Here is a 16,332-nt window from a genome sequence, read left to right as displayed (position 1 = left end):
TATTCGAAATGTTAACCCTTTGTGAGGGAGGTACTTAAGAGAGTGGGCCGATATTGTCCATTTACGTGCCTGACCGAACACTGGCAGAAATATTGCACAAAATCAAAAAAATCCTTTCTTTTTTTATGAGGTAAATTATTTTCTTTGCATGTTTTGACCTTTTGTGGGGGAGGTACCAGAAGGAGTGGACCGATGTTGTCAATCTTTGACAATAATATTACGATATACCAAATTTTGGATCAAAACGAATGCTCCTTTCGAGTTATCGTGCGCCTCAGTCAGACAGACGGATTGACATCGCTAGATCGACTCCAAATGTCTTAAAAAGGATTTGGTCTAAAGAGACACAGGTTCTAAAACCGTAATTTCAATGAGGTACGTTTTACGCGTATCAAATGATATATACCCACTGTAGCCATAATAGGCTAATAGTAGCATTTAGTATTTTTTGTACACTTAAAGTTTGTGCTTCCTAAAACCCTATTCATTTATAATAGACAAACTAACGTACACAAATTTGGTATCTCGCAATTTATAATATATAACAATACTATCACTCCACCCGTACTTTTCGTACCCTTATAGGGATTTTTAACCCCACCCAACAAGGATTTTAGCTTCAGCCGTTTCGTCTGGGCTTTGATTACAAATCCGTCAACTCTTTTATTATTTTAAATAATTTACACTTCCGAAAAACTCCCTCAAATTTCTATAAAGAGTAAAATTCGCTCGCGGGTGCGCTCCTGGGATTTTGAATGTCGCTCTAATAGAAATGAGCACGTTTTCCTCGTTTTCCCTCGTGGGAGTAAAATTCGTTCAAATCGAGCACCCTTTTAACATCTGTCATACCTTTGGTATTTTTCTATATATGTGTATTTTTTCTGTATACAGAGGATAAATATCATCTGTTACGCCCAAAAGTGCCTCATCAAAAAAAAAAAAAAAAAAAACGGTTTTAGGCCGTAGGTCTCTCTGAACCAAATATCGACATTTGGAGTTGCTCTTGCGATGTCCGTCCGTCAGTCTGATTTAGTCCACACTTGGTACATCGTAATATTATTATCAAACTTAGATCGAGTTCGGATATGGGCAATACCGGTACAGTTTTTCTGGCACCTCCCTACGAAATGTCAAAATTTTCAAATAAAATATTTTATTGCAAATAACGGGAAAGGATAATCCGATTATGCTCCAACTCTGCAAATATAAATATTTGCGTTAGTGCTAGGTCAGGTGCGAAAATGGAAAATATCGGTCCACTCCATCAAGCACTTCCCCCACAAACGCTCAAAATTTGGAATAATTATAAGTCTTATAAAATGTGATTTAAGAGTCCGATTGCCTTTAAATTTCACATATCTCAATATTTTTAACCCAAGGTCTTGCATTAAAATGGAATATATCGGTCCACTCCTTCTGGTACATCTCCCACAATGGGTCGAAATTAAAAAAAAATCTGCACAGAAAGAAAAATGATAATCCGATTTTGCTCCAACTTTGAAAATCTTATTATTTGCTGCATCAAATACCTCCCCCACAAAGGGTAACAATTTTGAATAAATATAACTCTTATACAATGTGAAGTAAGTCCACTCCTTCTGGTACATCTCCCACAAAGGGTCGAAATTAAAAAAAAATCTGCACAGAAAGAAAAATGATAATCCGATTTTGCTCCAACTTTGAAAATCTTATTATTTGCTGCATCAAATACCTCCCCCACAAAGGGTAACAATTTTGAATAAATATAACTCTTATACAATGTGAAGTAAGAGTCCGATTGTCTTCAAATTTCACACATCCTAATATTTTTATTAACCCAAGCTCTGGTGTTAGGACAAAATATATCGGCCCACTCCTTCTGGTACCTCACCCACAAAGGGTCAAAATTTTGAGTATCAGTGAAGCTATTAAAATGGAAACATTTGTTTCCATTCAGACCAAGTCTGAATCTCAATATTTCCACCAACACAGGATCTGTAATAAAGATGGTAGAGATCGGACCATTTAGAAAAAAACAAAAGTAACATCTGATTCCATTCAAGCTTAGCACATCTCAATATTTCTATCAACACAAGATCTGAGAAAATATGGTAGAGATCGGACCATTTCTTCTTGTACCTCCCCCACATACGATTCAAGAGTTTGAAAAACAAATCATAACAGATGTCAAAATCAAAAAAATAAATAATCGAACACTTGCTCAATATAACCTTAAAGCATGCTGAGAGTTTTGCCCTATTGACATAGTTCTGCATTAAATCTTGAGATTTGTTATCCTTGTCCATAATGACACACATACATGTACGTATAACATTTTTTCCCATATCTTTTTAAATGAAAACGTTCCTTTTTTGCTAATTCTCACTAAGAAATGTGATAAAATGTTGCCATAAATAATTTTGAAATTAACAGCGTGAGGCCCCTACTAAAAATACCATTAACGTATCATATGGCGTATGATTGTTGTTTTATTATTCATACGCCACAGTGGTCACTTAAAATTAAACTTAAATGTATTATAGTAGTGTTGGAATTGTGTCCTGTGGACTTTCTAATATGAACACATGAATATTCCATATTTAATTTGTTTATTTAGTATATTATAACTTTAAAAGTTTGTTTTCAAGAATTTTGCCCAAAAAGTCTCAAAAGTTAAGTATGTCAAACTTTCTTTCTTGCACCTCCCCCACCGTCCCTAAATTCACACTTGATATACATACTTTGCAAAGAGTTTGGTCTAATCAATTTAAACATATCCTTCTTATTTACCACAATCAGTGTCGTAAAATATGTCATTCTGTCAAAAGTATGATTTGTTCGAATATGTCAAGGTACACCACTCATTCAAACCACAACTGAAATACCTTACGGCTTAACGAATATAAACGCATCGCATCTTGTGTGTTTTCCTCTTTTCGTAAAATGAGGTTGAGCGCTTACGGCTGTTTTCTTGTGGTTTATCATCGGGCCTGCGGATGTTGTTGACGATTAACATTTACTTTAGCAGAAATTTGAATTGGAACGAAATGTCGAGGAAATGATTTTAATACACTCAAATTTAAAAGGTCACACACCACCACCACTAGAACCACTACAGCCACGCATTACAGCTTTTATGTTAATTAAGAGCCGGACGGACCTAAGTAAACATCAGAGAACACTTAAAAATAATAAATAAATAAAAACCCTTTCAGAGCGTTACAGCTGTAAATATTATTTTTAAATTTAAATAATTTATGGAATGAAATGTTCAAGTGCATTATTTCGGGGTAGGGGGGATTACGTGGGGTAGTAGTAATTAAGATTTTTGATGGGTATAGGGATTTACTACTTCGTGGTGGTAGGATGGACATTTTCAATAGCATTCCCTACACATACATTTTATGGTATGCGAATCATTAAAGAAGAGAAAGTTGAAATAAATATTTAAATACGACTGTTTTGACGTAACCCTCATACCCTTAACTTAATTTCGCTTTCTGTAATTTCTTTAGATTGCCTTTGCCGACCACTTGCCAAAAATGACAAAAATGTGTTGAACAGATATCGGGACGGGCACTTCAGTAAATAGGCTGAAAGCAGGTCCTTTAATATGTCTCTCTGTGAAATAATTTCATAGACCTAGGAAGTTTGTGAGGAGGAAGAATTTTTTCCTTCATATGGCTTATAATATGAATTTAAATTTCTCTTTGGACGACCTTTTTCAGATGAAATTCGAAACATTTTATTTGAAATTAGAGAATTTATATTGTAATTCCTGATATTTCAATTATAATTTGAGATTTCCATTAATTTTTTGTAACGTTCCAATTCGATAATTCTAGAATTCCAATTGTTATTCGTAACATTCCATTTTAATACCGAATATTTTCGTTTTTAATTATTATTCCATTTAAAATCTGAAACAAAAACATCGGTAATTTTTTTTTTTTTTTTTTTGCTTCAAGTGAAATAATTTAAATTAAAAAAAATAGAAAAATTCGATTTGCAAATGAAAGTTTATGAATTACAAATAGAATTCTCGAATTGCAGTTTTTATACCCTCCACCATAAAATGGAGGGTATATAACGTTTGTCATTCCATTTGTAACACCTCGAATATACATTTTTGACCCCACAAAGTATATATATTCTTGATCAGCATAAAATTCTATGTCGATTTATCAATGTCCGTCCGTCTGTCCGTCTGTGGAAATCACTCTAGCTTCCGAACGAAATGAAGTAGGTTGATAAAATTTTACTCAAATGTGTATTATGTCTGCAGGACTTTTGGTATTGAAAATGGGCCATGTAGGTCCACATTTTCGTATAGCCTAACAGATTTTTTTCAAGTTTCGCATTTGAATATTGTAATAGCTTGTGACAAATGTTGCCTATGCAGGTCCACGTCGTCGTACATACCCTAATATACGGCTACATTCGTTATTTTTAAGATTTTAACAAAATTTTTAACGGATTTTATTTTTTTGAAATTGTTCGGCCCGGCCGAACTTACAGCTTTTTCACTTTTTTTTTTTTTTTTTTTTGAATTGACTTCATTTTTGCTTTTTTGAATTACAAACAAAATCGGACTACAAGTGAAATTATTCGATTTTCCAATGGAATATTAAAAAATAAAATATTTGATTTACAAATAAAAAATTTCGAATTACAAAGAGAATTCTCTAATTACATATGAATTTTTACGAATAACAATAAAAGTGCTTCGAATTAAATATGAAAAAGCTGTAGTCAGGTTTGCCCGTATTTCTGTCTTTTTACGTAATTATACCCTCAGCCATATGGCTACAGAGGGTATATATGTCATTTGATACGGCCATAACGTGCCTTATCGAAATAACGATTTTAGATCCTAGGTATCTTTGGACCAAATCCATTTCAGGATATTTGGATATCTATCGATATATAATATAATAACTTTCGAAGGGAGGATTCGATTTGCTTCAAACTTTGTAAATCCTAATATTATTATCTAAGATCAAATCTTCAACAAAATATTTTACTGTACAGAAAGAGAAAGGATAATCCGATTTCGCAGCAACTTTGCAAATCACAATATTTGTATGAGTGATAGGTGCGAAAATGGACAACATCGGTCCACTTCATCATGTACCTCCCCCACAAAGGATCAACATTTTGAATAATTATAACTCTTATTAAATTTGATATAAGAGTCCGATTGTCTTCAATTTACACACATCACAATATTTTTATTAAGCCAAAATCTGGTGTGAGATAAAATATTTCGGTCCATCTGGTAGCTTCTTCACAAAGGGTCAAGATTTTGAATATTCACGAACCTCATAAAATGTGAAATTAATATCCGATTCCATTCAAATCTGACAAATTTTAATACTTCTATCAACACAAAATTTGTTATAAAGATGGTAGAGATCGGACCATTTCTTCTGGTACCTACCCCACAAAGGGTCAAAGTTTTGAATAACCAAAAGGATAATGAAATCCAAAATAGGCATCCGTTTCTCTTCTCCCTCCCTCCCTCACTAAGGGTCAACATTTTGAATAAACATAAAGCGCAAAAAACGCGAAATTAAGATTCTATTCCATTCAGACTTGGCACAACTCAATATTTCTATCAACACAAGATCTGTTATAAAGATGGTAGAGATCGGACCATTTCTTCTGGTAACTCCCCCACAAAGGGGGGGACCCACAAAAGGGTCAAAGTTTTGAATAACCAAAGCCATTGTAAAATCCTTCACATATCCCATTATTTTTTTACTAACACAAAATCTGCTGTGAAGAAGGGATATATCGGTCAACTCCTTCTGGTACCTCCCCTATGAAGGCTCAACATTTTGAATATTCGCGTAGCTCATAAATCGCGAAATTAACATCCGATTCCATTCAAAGTAGGCACATCTCAATATTTCCTTCAACACAAGATTTGTTATAAAACTGTTGAAGGTTGGACCATTTCTTCTGGTATCTCCCCCCTATTGAAAAACAAAATGATCAAAGAAAGCGAAATAAGCATCAAATTTCACACACACAAACATTTTTGCTAACACAAGATCTGTTGCGAAGATGATATGTATCTGCGAACCCCTTCTGGCATCTGATATTTATGATTTTTTTTGGATATAATTTTCATGTAATTTTGCCCTTATCAATATTTATACCCTACACCACAAGGGGGTCAGGGTATTATGCCCTTGTGCATTTGTTTGTAACATGGAGAAGGAAGCGAGATGGACCCATAGTTACTTCTGAGGATCTTTATAGAATCACTTTCTAAGTTGATTTATGCATGTCAGTCCGTCTGTCCATGTATTCTTGTGAACAAAATGCAGGTCGCAAGTATTATCCGATTGAGATGAAATTTGCCAAACAACATTTGTTTGGCCCAAGGACGAACCCTATTGAAATTGGAGATAATCGATAAAAATTTAGATATAGCTCCCATATATATCTTCGTCCGATTTGCCGTTTTTGTGCACCAAACGACTAATATTTGCCCAAATGGGATGGGATTTGGCACATACGACCGAATAGAGTCTAGAAGCTAGTATGCCTTCAGATATAGCTATAGCTCCCATATATATTGTTCATCCGATTTGTTATTTTTGTCTTCCGCAGCCGTAATATGCACTCTGTAACAACAATATTTGGGGAAATATATCAGATGCAGCTCAGAAATATCATTGCCAAATTTTATGGAGATCGATTCAGATTTGGAAATAGCTCCCATATATATATTTATCTGATTTCAAATTAATTTTGCACCAAATGGGCAATACAAGTCCGAATTTAAAAGATACAAATGCTTCGGCATATTTAGTCCTTCGAACTTCAAATTATTATAATCATAGCGTGTATGATTGAATTCTCACATAAAAACTTTTAATTGTTATGTAGAGCTCTACTAAATTTGCAAAGTGGTGTAGGGTATCATAAAGTCGGCCCCGCCCGACTTTAGGACAATCTTTACTGGTTTTATCTGTATTAAGTGAAGTATGATACCGCAAGCACATTTTAACTTTCTCTTAAAATTGTCACAAATCACGTACAAAGTGAAGAAGGTAACCAATATAGTTCAAACCTGGACCGTCGAATCCTACTCCATATAGGGTCAACAAATTGAATAATCATAACAGAAATCAAAATATATTTAAAAAATCGAACATTGGCTGAGGGTAGACATCTGTCGGGAAAAACCGACTGATACTTTTTAAATTGTTCAACTTGTTTTGTAAGAAAAGAATTGTATTTTTTCCTGATTTTTTGCAAATGCCGCGATAATAAAAACCGGATATAAATGTGATTATCTGAATTATATAAAAATGTATTTAATTTATTTAATTATTTTTTTATTTTTTTGAAATTTCTGAAAATATTGGAAAATGAAATTATATCGAAAATATGTTTAATTTTTTTCAAGCCATAGTAAATCAGAAAGAAAAAAATATTTATATTGAGCCAGCTGTTCTGATTTAATTTTCCTCGTTTATCTCTTCTGTTTTAGACACAATACACGTAATAATCCTTTACAAACAAAACAAATACAACAATTTTAAATACCAAATACTTGGCTACAACTTTTGAAAACAAATAAAATTATCAATTGCAAAAAGTTTTATATGTAAGCCATAAAATATATATTCGAACAACTGCAATTATTTAAACAACTCACACACACATACACACTCTCATATACATGGTGTAATGTGATTCAATCCTTTCAAGGATGACGCATTAATCATACTCCCATTGGCATGTGGGGGACATTGAATTAAACTTGGTTTGTAAGCAAACACCATCCAATGATGAAAGGAATGAGGGGGGTTCAGGACAAAAACAAAAGAGAAACATGACAAAGAACACCCAACCACACATATTGTCTAGCTGTCTCTGAGTTTGATGTTGCCAATGGCGTAGAAAGGGGTTTCTGGGAATTTGTTTTTGTTCTTATTTCTTAAAGCCCATTCAGAATTTGTCAATGTGTGTAAAGGGGTGTCTGAGGGCAGACTTTAGATGACCCTACGAAATCGACCCCGAAGAGGATTAAATCTCCAGTGTAGTTGCTACTCCTTTGCTTCTTTGTGAGGATATTTGTTTAAAATTTCCTTTTGATGCAAAATGTGAAAAGGCCATTGTTGTCACATGTTTATGATTTTGCATTCAAGTGGACATATGGACATTCCAAGGACATAAATGAATAATTTATCTTAATTCCATGAATTTTCAAAATGATTAACATATTGTTCATGCACCAACACACATTCATACAATACTTTGTGGTATTCAGCAGCAGAATAGAAAGGATATTGGGAGGGAATAATGCATTTTGTTAATCACATGTAAATACAAGAGATGTTCTGACTGCAAGGGGACCGACTTGACTATTTCAGTACGATGGGGTACACAGATTCTGAGTGAAGCTGATGTTGCGTACATGAGATAACCTTAAATGATCAAACACTATCCAATAAAACCCACAACCTGTCTAGGGTGTTTACAAATGTAAAGAAGTAAGCAAAGGTTATAGTATATTAAAAAACCTCCTTAAGTCCAAACCCATACAGTACAGCACAAATGTTCATTTGGTTGTTGGCCGGGGCATTTTCTCTATATTCTGTCTTGCTGTTTTGAAAGTTGTGGTCCATTATACCCGCTAAATATAATCCAATCGTCGTCCACAATGCTAGATTTATGCCCTGTCATAAACCCTAACCTCATGCAAAATTCCTCATCGATTAGTTTTTAATTGTGAAGCGAATGAAAAAACAGAAAAATTTGAATTTTTTGATCCCTTTGATTAGACTTTTTTTAATTTTTTTTTCTTTTTATGCGTTTTTTTCTAGATTTTATTTTTTTCTGTCAAAAGGTCATTCTTAATGAATAAGAATTGTTAAAATCCATTTTTGAGTTATAAGAGATTTTACTAGCATCCCCTTCCTTAATATATGAGATTGTATATAGTTTTCTATATTTGCGATCTCTTGGATGTCAGCATCAATGTAAAGGTCAGAAGTGACTTTTTGTTGTATTTCAGTTTTCACTGGAATTTACAATTTTCACGGTTTAAACGAAACTCTCGTATTTTTTACATAAAAGCTATGATCGATTTCACCAGCTAAATATTATTCGATGATAGGCTGGTAGAACCGGACCGAATAGCCCTAAATTCTAGCATAATTCCACATCGATTAGTCTACAGTTGTGACATTAAATGCAACTTCAACATCAAGAGAATGTTCTGTTTTTGGTTCATCTCAAATATTTTGCCACCTCCAAAAACAATAGGCTTCTATTCTGACCTTAGCTCCGCCTTAACACATAGTTGTATAAAGAGTAGTGAAATAACTGACTGATCGAGAATCAACACCCAGACGAAACTGCTGAAGCTACAATCTTGAAGTTTTGCACGAGGGTCAGTCTTGTTGCGGAGGCGTGTGATAAGGCTGCGTTTTGGGAAATCGGAACTAAAAGGGTACGAAAAGTACTAAAAGGTACTAAAAATGTAATACTTTTTTTGTATTGAACAAACTGAATGAGCTGACATTCGGAATGAGAGTACCTGTACCAAAGGGTTGTGAAGGAGCCAAAAACTTGAAATTTGAGGTTAGAAAGTAAGTTTGATATATGAAGATTCTTCAGGAAGGTGTACTAAACGGGCGAACTATTCTAATTGGTACTAAGTATGGAATACTTCGGTTTAGGATGAACGTATAAAGCTGGAATTTTGAAATTTTGTTTTGGGATCCCTGTTGGTGGTAGGTAAGTAGTAATAAATTTGGCACAATTTGTTATTGGGTGAACAAATAGTGCATAAATCTGAAATCTTGGACATATGGAGGTGGTTTCGGAAATATGTACTATAATTGTACGAAAATTATTGAATGGTACTATATTTGGTATTGAGTAAAAGTATAGAGATAAAATCCTGAAATTTGATACTTAGATTACTGATGGCGGTGGATTGAAAATGCGTCCTGTATTTGTACAAAACGTACAAAATAGTGCTGAATGTGATATTTATTGGGTGAAAGGATAGGACTTTTATCTTCAAATTTGATATTAAAGTCTCAGCTTGTATCTAAAACTGAGATATGGTTGTTGTTTTCTATAATAATATGAAACATTTTAAATAGTTCTAAATTTGGTATGATTAAGGCGATTTAGTGAAATTCTGAAATTTGATATTGGTTTTATAAATGCGTACAATACTTTTTTACTTTTCGATCACTGTTGGTGCCTAAGATGGAGAAATGTACAGGGTGAGATAAAAAACCTGCAACAAAGTCAAACGCCATAATTTTTAATTTTTTTAATTTTATTGAATGAAAAATGACGGAAATACCATCAAATTTTAGAAAAAGGTAAGATTTGTTCGAATTGGTCACCTTTGGCACGAATTATAGCCTTCAAACGGCCAATGAAACCTCATAATGCTGCCCGAATGTTGCTCTGCGGTATTTTAGCCCACTCCTGGCGAAGCGCTTGTTTGAGATGGTCGACACTTTGGTATTTTTTAGTGCCAACTTTGCTTTCCAAAATACTCCAGACATAATAGTCCAACGGATTGATATCCGGAGATTTTGGTGGTCATTATGCGCTAGAAATGAAGCGAGGAACCCCTTTTTGTAACCATTCCTGGGTGGCGCGTGCTGAGTACCACGGTGCTGAGTCCTTTTGGAATGTGCAAGGTATGCGGCCAAAAAGTTTGCGTTCCCCAAGCTTTAATACACCCTCAAGAATACTTTCGCCATAATATTCGGAATTTATACTTATGCCATGTTCGATTAATACGAGCGGAGAGCGACCATCGGCTGTTATGGCGGTCCACACCATCACGCGGCGTCAAGAAAGTGGACGGAAGAAAACAGCAACAACAGCAGATACAGTTCGAAAAGTAAAGAAGCGAAACCCGCGTCACAGTAGCCGAAAAATGGCTCGTAGGCTGAACATAATGCAATATTCCTTTTGCCAAATATTGAAAAACGAGCTCGGGGTAAAGCCACTGAAATTCCAAAAAGTGCAAGAACTTACACCGCAACGGAAAGAAAATATACTCCAAAGAGCTCAAGAGTTGCTTCGCTTGGCCGAAAGTGGGGAACTGCCGAATTTGCAAATTGTAAAAACACAAAATGATCGTGTCTACTTGCCAAAGAGGTCAGCCGAAAATGTGCACATTCGGTTGGCCACCAGAACTCAAGCGCCAGCCATAGTGATCGCTCTACACTCGTATTAATCGACCGTGTCATCAGAATAAGTGCCGAATATTATCGCGAAAATATTCTGAAGGGTGTATTAAAGCCTTGGGACGCAAAAATTTTGGCTACATACCTTGGACATTCCAACAGGACTTAGAACCATCGCACTCAGCATGCGCCACCCATGAATGGTGACAAAATTAGGTTCCACGTTTCTTTTCCACCGCACAATGGCCACCAAAATCTCCGGATACCAATCCGTTGGACTATTGTGTCTGGAGTATTTTGGAAAGCAAGGTTGGCACTAAAAAATACCAAAGTGTTGATCACCTCAAGCAAGCGATCTCCACAATTTTTCTTATTCGAAAGATCAATACGTGACATTGACATTTGAAAATGATTTCGGGCATATGGGCATCGCGGCTGTTCTTGACGAAGTGCATTCCGGACGTCCAATTTTTGGCCACTTTTTCGAGCACTGCTGGCCGTATGTCACATATAACACGAACAATGCTGGCCTCCAAGGCGTCAATTGTTGCTGGTTTATCAGCATAAACCACTGATTATTTCCCACAGGAAATAATCGCACGACCTTGGAGGCCAATTGACAGGTCCACTTCTCGAAATCAACTTATCGCCAAATTTTGATTTCAATAAGTCTATGGTTGCGTTCGCCGTGTGGCACGTAGCGCCATCCTGTTGAAACTACATCTCCTCCGGATCAATGTCATCCATATTTTTAAACAAAAAATCATTGATCATGGTGCGGTAACGATCTCCACTGACCGTAACGCGAGCTCCGGCCTTATGAAGAAATAAGGTCCGATGATGCCACCAGCTTGAAAACCGCGTCATACGGTGCATTTTTCTGGATGTAATGGAGTCTGTAGGGTCTCTTGTGGATTGGTCTCACTCCATATGCGGCAATTTTGCGTATTAACAAACCCGTTAAGCCCTACCCTACCCTTTATATAAAATTTGTATAAAATTTCAATGTGTCTGAATTATTTTCAAGAAGCTAGACTCTGAATTGTTTGAAGGCTTTAGCAAAGGGAAGGTGAATGGTGTTTTTATTGAACTTTAAGATGAATTACTAAAAACCCAACTTGGAGCTCAAATAACTTTTTCTTAATATCCCTTCGATGACAGAATTCTCTTAACTGCTAATTACACGCACACATCTTGATTCCTGTTTCATTTTCACCAACCAAAGATAATCATAATTCCATTATCTCATTGAAACGTGTGTAATTAATTCGTATGCTGCTCTAAAAACAGAACTTAAATTTATTAACAACTGTGTGCCACAAATGTCAAGTATGTATGGCATGTTTAGAGGTCATAATTTGCACCATCCAAAGGGAGGCTGAATTTAATCACGTGCAATTTAATATAATTTCCCTGGCAGTCCTTCTTCATTTACGCACTCCTTACTAATTCGGTTTTTGTTTCTCCTTCTTTTACTCTCCAGTTACTGGTATTCCCTTGAATTTAATATAACTTTGCCTCCGCCTACCCACAGAGGGCGTTCGTTCCTTCATACATACTAATAATCTCTTTATGACAGCCACAATTTGTCTATGGAATTTATGAGCATTCCAATTTCCCTGAAGTATATGGTGGTGATGTTGCTGGCGTTGTTGCTGCTCTTGTTGTAATGACATATAATTTTGACAAATGCCTTGGGGAAGATAAAAACCAAATCCATATGGCAGCATAAAACTTTGACGAAATTGGAAAATGACAAGCGTCAATATCAAATTTTCAATAATTATTTTTCTGGTGGCTGCACGCGTAATGATTGAGAATGTCGTGTTTTGGGATGGATATTGAGTTGAGTAGGATTTCGGTTGAATGATTTGTATGCAAATGTTGTGAAATCAATACGTATGTGTGCATATATGTACGAAATGTTGATACACATAGTCAGACATGTACTTCGAGAAGAAGGTCTTTAGAGGGGCGAAGCCGAAAAAATTTAATTCTTGTATTGAAATCAATGAAATTTAAATTGACTTCTAAAGGGTATGCCATATGGCTACAGAAGGTACATATTATTAAATAAGGCCAAAGCGTGGCACATCGAAATAAGGGTTTTAGACCCTATGTTTTTTGGACCAAATCCATTTCAGGACATTTGGAGTTGAGTCTCTATAGCAGGTGGTGATAACTCTCGAAGGGAGTGTCCGATTTGGTCCAAACTTGGTACATATTTTCAATTATTTGATAATTTTATTATCAAACTTACATCAAGTTCGCAGATGGGTATTATCGGTTCACTCCTTCGGTATATCCCCCACAAAAGTCGGAATATTCAAAAAAATATTTTACTGCACAAAAAGATAATTCGATTTTGCTCCATCTTTGAAAATCCTTATATTTGCATCAGTGCTAGATCAGGTGCGAAAATGGATTTGGATATTTCTCACAAAGGGGCAAAATTTTTGACTAATTATAAATCTTATAAAATGTGATGTAAGAGCCCCATTGTCTTCAAATTTGTCTGGTGCGAATACCACTCCTTCTGGTACCTCCCTCACAAATGATCAACATTTCGAATATCCATGAACCTCATAAAACGCGAAATTAATATCCGATTCCATTCAGACTTGGTGCTTCTCAATATTTCCATCATTATAAAGACCACCGCAAGATCTGTTATAAAGATGGCAGATATCAAATCATTTCTTTCTCCCCCACATAGGGTTCAAGATTTTGAAAAACAAAACGCTCAAAGAAAGCGAAATAAGCATCCAACTACCTTCAATTGTAGAAGGTCAACAATACAGGGTGAGATAAAAAACTCAAAACCATAATTTTTAAATTTTATACCCTCCAACTTACAAAACTTACAAAACTTTGTCATTCCGTTTGTAACATCCCTAAATATTCGTCGTAGACCCCAACAAGTATATATATTCATAATCAGCATAAAATTCAAAGTCGATTTAACGATGTCAGTCGTTCTGTCCGTCTGTCTGTCTTTCTGTCCGTCTGTCTGTCTTTCTGTCCGTCTGTCTGTTGAAACGACGATACATCCCACATTATTTCACGCAGAGCGTCGAAATTTAGCAGAATTGTGTCTAGGATGATGGGTATTGAAAATGAGATACTGCGGTCCACGTTTTGGTATTGTCCCCATATAAAGGTACCTCCCGATATTCGGTATTTAGATTATTTATGCCACATTTTTTTACGGATTTGTCTGAAAATTGGTACTTGTAGGTCATAATGGGTCCCTGTGCGTGTGGCAAAACATTGCATGTATGGGTCCAGGTTTTGGTATAGCTCCCATATAAAGGTACCTCCCGATATTCGGTATTCTGATGATTGTAGCCAATTGTTTTCAATGGAATTGTCTGAGAATCCAGACGAGGAGTTGCTTCTGAGTTCATCACCCCCTGAAAGAGAATTGTCTATATACGTAAACGATATCGTATAGCCCCCATACAATGGTATTTCCCGATATTCGGTATTTTGATGGGTTTTTCACATGTTTTCACGGATTTGTCTAAAAATCAGTATTTGTTGGTCGTAATAGATTCTGGCTGCGTTGGCGAAACATTGTATGAATAGGTCCACGTTTTGGTATAGCTCCCATATAACGGTACCTTCAGATATTCGGTATTTTGATGATTTTTACCAAATTTCTTCGCGGATTTGTCTAAAAATTGGTATTGGTGTGTTCTAATGGGTTCTAGCTACGTTGGCGAAACATTGTATGTATAGGTTCACGTTTTTGTATAGCCCCATATAACGTTACCTCCCGATATTTGATATTTTGATGATTTTTTTTTCTAAAAATTGGTATTTGTGGGTCATAATGGGTTCTAATGTGTCCTTTACCCTAAGGAGGAGGGTATTAAAAGTTCGGCCCGGCCGAGCTTAATGTTTCTTACTTGTTTTTTTTTTTAAATATTTTTGAATGAAAGCAAAAATTGTCGGAAATATCATCAACTTTCAGTACAAGTTTAGATTTGTTCGAATTGGTCACCTTTGGCACGAATTATGGCCTTTAAACGGCCAATGTAACCGTCACACGCTGCCCGAATATTGCTTTGCGGTATTTTCGCAACATTCGGGCAGCAACATTCGGGCAGCGTGTGACAATAATATTTCCAAAATACTCCAGACACAATAGTCCAACGGATTGGTATCCGGAGATTTTGGAAATGAAGCGAGGAACCTCATTATGTAACAATTCTTGGGTGGCGCGTGCTAAGTGCAATGGTGCTGGGTCCTGTTGGAATGTCCAAAATCTGCGGCCAAAATGTTTGCGTGCCCAAGGCTTTAATACACCCTCCAAAATATTTTCGCGATAAAATTCGGCATTTATTCTGATGCAACGGGCGATTAATACGAGCGGAGAGGGACCATCAGCTTTTATGACGGCCCACACCATCACCATGGCCGGCGTTTGAGTTCTGGTGGCCAACCGAAGGTGCACAATATTCGCTTTTTGCATGACTTCTGGCAAGAGGACATTCCGAAAATCAATCTAGCGGTTCTTCACTTGTAAGCGGAATAATAACATACATAATTGGTCAATAATTGCGACCATCAGAGCTGCTGCAAAATCAAGAGATTTGTATGTTTTTGGCCCATTTCAAACCCTAAATATTTTGCGAACGTCTACGACCCTAACCCCACCACCATTCTTAATTTCGTGAGGATCGGAAGGAACATAATTGGTCAATAATTGCCACCATTAGAGCTGCTGCAAAATCAAGAAATGTTTATGTTTTTGGTCCATTTCAAACCCTAAATATTTTGCGATCACCGAACCTCACAACCGTTCTTAATTTCGTGATGATCGGGCCATTATCTCGACCTGTAGCTGGATTATAATTAAACATGGACAGACGAACTGACCAACGGAGGACATACATAGCTCGATCGACTCAGCTCGACGATATAGTAAGATCCCTATATAGTTTCCTATGTCGGGAATTTCGAGGTGTTACACAATTTTTGGCCCAATCAAACTTATATAATTTTTTCTGTCATGTCAATGACTTCCAACAAAAGTGCTGAATAATCAAACTCAACCCAATATAAACTTAGAATAAAAAGTATTGATAAAATATAAAAATAATAATTAAATATCGAAATTGATATAAAAAAATAAATTTAAATTGTCAGAAATTGCCACACA

This window comes from Musca domestica, unplaced genomic scaffold (assembly GCF_030504385.1).
Source record: "Musca domestica strain aabys unplaced genomic scaffold, Musca_domestica.polishedcontigs.V.1.1 2, whole genome shotgun sequence".
Lineage (NCBI taxonomy): Eukaryota > Metazoa > Arthropoda > Insecta > Diptera > Muscidae > Musca > Musca domestica.
This window is presented reverse-complemented; position numbering follows the sequence as displayed.